General features: G+C 35.2%; 1 pseudogene; it reads right to left on the bottom strand.

Annotated features, from left to right (window-relative positions):
• Positions 1-1,573: 1,573 nt before the first annotated feature.
• On the bottom strand, positions 1,574-4,889 carry LOC102134638 (zinc finger protein 654-like; annotated as a pseudogene).
• Between the last annotated feature and the right edge of the window lie 936 nt (positions 4,890-5,825).

Genomic DNA, 5,825 nt, shown 5'->3' with positions numbered 1-5,825 from the left:
ATACAAAGACTAGCGAATTCTTGATTTCTAAGAGTGGAATTGTTTACACCTATGTGAGGGACTGATTTGGGTGCTTTTAGTAAGCAAAAATATAAAATTAGCTGGATTTTATATGATAAAACTAACAACATTGATAGAGCTGAGAAGAAATTTCAGGATTAGCATATCTACGATATCCACAAGAAGTCGGAGTTTAATTTGGGCATTTGGCCTATCAGAAGTTTGGGTTGGCAGTTAATTCTAAATATGAGGTCAATATGAGGACTTCTCCCAATGATCTTCCTCACAGTATGGCTCCCAACACTAAGCCTTTAATGAAAACCTCATCTAGTCTTATTATACCCTGGCTTCTTTACCAAACCTGGTGATTCCCTCCTAACTGTTCTGTGGTCTCGAAGTATTCAGCTTATAAAGCCATGCATTTAGTTGTATTACTTTCTTTTTCTTATCATGGCAATCCACGCAATTTAGAGTCAATTACAGAATTAACTTCAATTAATAGGTTTGCGTGCCAACTGATGTAGATGGATTTTTTTTTACAAATAGACTTTTTATTACAAGGCATACTTTTAGAATGAACTGAAATAAAAATCATTACATTTCAGTATCAAAAAATATAGAAAACATTTTTTAGCTGACCTTAAAGATTTTAAAACTTGGTTATGAGTTGTATTTAGTTACCTAAATGTAAATTCCACAGCCTAATGTAGGGCACATAACAAAAACAAATTTAAATTTGGAATTGACTTATAATCATCATCATTGCATAGTGAATGCTGATGATAAAACCGGGAAATAAAAAGAAATCATCTCATCTATCATGACCTGGAAATCCTAATAAAATACACATGCTACCTGGAAGAAAATTCGTACTTCCACAGTAGCCTCATTCAAGACGAACGAGGAAATTAAAAAAAAAAAAAAAAACATCTGATCTATCATGACCTGGAAATCCTAATTTAATAAAATATAGATGCTACCTGGAAGAAATTTCCCACTTCCATAGTAGCCTCATTCAAGAAGCTCTAATATAATAGGGTCTTATGAGATTATCTGCCTTGAATGAAGATTTTATTATTTAGAGTAACTGGAATATCGGACATTGGGGCATTAGGAGATCCACTTTTAAACAGTTTGCCCTTTTGTTCTTTTTATCCCTGTTTTAGATTGTTGTAGAATAAAATACTTTAAATTGATAATTATTGTAAACGAGCCCCACACCCCACACTTTTCCCTTTCTGTATAGCCTTAGCTGGTTTTCCACCGAGTTGCCTAAACATGTTTCTCATATAAGCGAAACTGAACATGCTGCTGCTATTAATCATCATAAACTTTTTTAAATGTGGTTTTCTGGAGAACTGGTACTTCGGGAGTTTTATAATAACCCTTTTAGAGTCTAAGCCACTCCATCTCCTCTGAGTTCATTCTAGAAAACGTGTTTTGTCTTTATCTTTAGTAATCCGAGACCACTCTAAAATTAAGGCCATCAGGGAAATAGCAAACTGATGATGCATTTTTATAGTGCTTTTTTCACACTACTGCTTGATTGACAGATCTTTGTGAAACATTTTTATCAGTCAAGATGAGCCCCAAGTGCCTCTGCATTACAGTAGGTGGTCAGGCATTTGCCACATCTTTTCACTAATATTTTACACACGTTATCTTGATCAGAACAGGCATCTATCAGTAAGAAATTTTCTGCATTTGGGCCTACTAAGATATTGTTCATCAAGGTAACTGGTTTTGTTAAAATCAAACCATATGAAGTATGTTCACTTGTCAGATTTGGTTTGGAAGGTGCCTGAGATACCGGTAAGGTATTGTATTCTTGTGGTACAACACTAGGTAAAATGGAACCATTTTCTGTCCTGATTCTGTTTGCATCAATTTTCAAAGCAGGATCTGATCAAACTAAAGGTGTTTCCTCTACCTCACTGTGTCCATTGACTAAATCACTACTACTACGATTATTTTCAGAATTTGGCTCTTTGTCAGGCATCTTTTTGTCTATGAAGCTCATATTTGAAACCATCATCAGAACGTTCATTTCTATTCTGAACTAAACTGTTTTCTTTTCCATACTTTCTACACGTGCCTTTGGTTCTGTAGAATCTTTCCTTGATTTGCTAGTAGAAACTGGCAGACTAATAGTTTGTTTCTCATTACTAGATGAATCTTGTTCCTGATGATTAGGATTTGAGTCTGTGTGAACATCCCAAACAATTGTTTCACTGGATTGTGCAGATGATTCTGGTGTTTTACTTAAAGACTGCTGAGCTTCTTGTTCATACAGCACAAGAAGATCTTCCAAAAGCTCATGGAATTCTGGAAAACTACTGAGTTTGAAATAGCCTGTGACTTTTTGTATGCCGGGCAAGCTGGAATGGCAGCTTAAATGACTCATTGCAATTAAAATGCAAACAAAAATACACATTTGGATAGCTATGTCTATTAAGGTGGTCTATAAAATGTTGAGAATCTTCAAATTGCCTTTGACGAAATTTGCATTTTCCTTTGCTCCACTTCATTACTGTTTGCTGCACATTTAAATCACAAGCTGACTTAGATGGATTTTAATTGTTCTCAAGGCTTAAGTTGTGACTAGTATTCCAAACAGCTAATGCTGTTTCAAAAATAATTTTAGAAGCGTTATCAAAGCCTATTTCCATTCTGAATTTACTTTATCCTTGCTTTGTCTTATTATTCTATTAATTTTTGTGAAATCAACCCTTCTAGGCCATTTTTCTTCTATGCAATCTCTTACGGCATTCTGACTGAAATGGTTCTGTGATAATGAAAGTGGGAGCTCTCTTTTGAAATGATGAGATCTCCCCTGTGAGATTATGACAAGTTAAAATTCCCTCTAGTTCTCCACAAAATACAGCATTTCCAGGTGCTAGGAATTACGTAATAAAAATATTTTTCCAAGAGTCCATGGAGCATGGAAGAGGCACATTCTGACCCAGGCCAGGGAGTTCTCTGTTTTTATGAGGGTGGTGTCTAGGGCACTGGTGATTGCTTTTGACTTAAATGGTTTACCACCCTGGAAACCATGGCTGGGTGGTTAAACCAAAAGTTCCACGATGTATATTTATGTGTGCGTGTGTGTGTGTGTGTGTGTGTGTCTTTCAAGGGTAGTAGTGCTAATGCATGTAGCAGAAGGCAATCAGGCAATAAAGCCTAGCAGACAGTAGACACAGGGGCATTATGATTGCAACGTTTTACAATTTTCAAACAACAAAATTTCAAAAAAAATACCTTCTTTACTCTCCTGTCTCCTGTTCTAATTAATGAAATGTAGTCACTATGAGATGAAATCTGTAGGGACAGAGACTGTTGGGAGGAAACAATAATCCATTTGGTATTTTAAGGTCTGACTTCACATTTTTTTACCTGGAAGTCTGTGAGATTCTTCATTCACTACTTGTGTGTATATTACACAAGTTCTCTGTCACAAACTGAAGCAAACCATTGAGCCAGAAGCGTTTTCTTGTCCATGGAATCTGTTATACTCCCGAGGGTCTCCATTCAGTTTAATACTTCATTCTGTTTAGCTACATATTTTTGAGTGACCAACTTATTTTTAAGGAATTTTTAAAATGCTGTGGCTTTAATCTATTTACAATATGCAAGGGTTCACATCAGTGATGTAGGTACTGGCTAGATTTTCTCCAGAGCTCAACTAAAACTAAATCAAATAAAAAAAATAGCATCCATGAATATATAGTTTTTAAACTTAAATAACTTCAACATAGAAACAATTATACCTATTTAACAGAATGCCTGGAGTCATTAAGTAGAATAAATCCAAGTTGCATTATTTTCAAGTCAATTAGCTTTTAAAGAAATTTGAATACTAAGAAAAACATCCGTATGTCTTGTTGTGGGTTCAACTGTATTCCCCCAAATGATATGCTGAAGTCTTAACTGCAAGAGAAATAGGATCACCACAGATACCATGTTAAGAAGTTACCATCCTAAAGTAGAGTGGATCTCCAATTAAATGTGAGCCCCACATTGGAGCTTAGCCACGGGGGCTTAGCCTGGGAGGGTTCTTTGCTTCCCCAGGAAAGAATTCAAGGATGAACCAGTGGTGGAAGAAAACAGATTTACTGAAGTGGCTATGTTCCAGCTCTGGCAGTGTTACAGCTCTGTGACTGTTTCTGCAGAGGAGGACTACCCCCCCCTTGGCAGAGACTAGCAGCTCAGAGCAGTTCTGCAGTCATATTTATACTTACCTTTAATCACCTGCAGATTAAGGGGAAGTTTATGCAGAAATTTCTTTAAAAAAAAAAAAAAAAAAAAGGGTAGTAACTTTGGTTGTTGGATCATTGCATGGAAAAGGGTGGTAACTCCCAGGTCTTGCCATGGCAATGGTAAGCTGACATGGCACACTGCTGGGCATGTTTTATGAAAAGTTGCTTCCACTTCATCCCTGTTTTAACTAGTCCTCAATTTGCTCCAGTTTCCAAGCCCCACCTCTGGAGTTCTATCCCGCTTCCTACCTCAATTGTAGTAATGCATCTGCAAGCTGAGGAAGATGAGAATTGCCAGCAAACACCAGAAGCTACAAAGAAGCAAGGCATACTTCTTCCCTAAATATTTCACAGAAAATATGGCCCTGTCAACACCTCAGTTTTGAACTTTTAGCCCCTAGAACTGTGAAACAATAAATTTCTGTCCTTTAAGACACCCCGTTTGAAGTGCTTTGTTACAGCAGTCCTAGAAAACTAATATAAGCATTTACTCACATAATTGTCATTTTCTGTGACATCATTCTTTTGTATAGATTTGTATTTCAGTTTCATTATTTTCCTTTTTCTTGAAGGATTTTCTTTAACGGGTCTCAGGGTGGAACTCTGCCAGTGAGGAACAATTTCAGCTTTCATATTTCTGAGAAAGTATTTACTTTGCCTTCACTTTGTGAGATATTTTCACTGGAGATAAAATTCTAGGTTGGTAAGTTTTTAAATTTTTTAAAAGTTTAGTACACTACGATGTTGTTCAGCTCTTCTCACGTGCATTGTTCCTGACTCCCCCGCCAAAAAAAAAGGTCATATTTTTACATTTGTTCTTTTGTATATAATGTGTCATTTTTACGTTTGCTTTTAAGATTATCTTTATTGCTTTTAGAGAATTTGAATATTATATGTTTCAGTATCATTTTCTTCATGTTTCTTGTGTTTGGACTTTGCTGAGGTTCTTCTATTTATGGATTTATTATTTTTACCAAATTCAGAAAGGCAATAGTTACTACTTGTTTAAATATATTTTCTGCACACATACCGTCACTTTGAGAACTCCAGTTACATATATATTATTAGGCTGATCTGTTAACTTAGCTAATTACTTTGTCTTTACTTGACAAATAATTATACATATTCATGGGGGTACATAGTGATGTTTCCATACATATAAGGTATAGTGATCAGATCAAGGTAATTAGCATATCCATCCATCATTTCAAATATTTCTTTTTATTGGGAACAATCAGTATCCTCTTTCCAGCAATTTGCAACTATGTAACTATTAACTATAGTTATCTTACAATGATTTACTCTTCCTATTTAACTGTAATAATTCTGTTTCATTTTAGATAGTTTCAATTATAATACATTTATTAGTTTCCATTATAATACAAGGAAGATTGCTAAATCTTCACTGTATTTTTATCTCACCTTGTCTCACTGAGTCATTTTTAATTGTTTTCTTCCTCTTTATGGTTTATATCTTCCTGCTATTCTGTATGCCTGGGTCATTTTTTATTGAATACCAGATAATGTGAACATCAGCTTGTAGGTGGTAGATGTTTATATTTCTATAAA

The sequence above is a fragment of the Macaca fascicularis genome, chromosome 8, assembly GCF_037993035.2.
Source record: "Macaca fascicularis isolate 582-1 chromosome 8, T2T-MFA8v1.1".
In the NCBI taxonomy this organism is placed as follows: domain Eukaryota; kingdom Metazoa; phylum Chordata; class Mammalia; order Primates; family Cercopithecidae; genus Macaca; species Macaca fascicularis.
The sequence above is the reverse complement of the archived record's forward strand: the minus strand, read 5'-3'. Positions and strand labels throughout refer to the sequence as shown.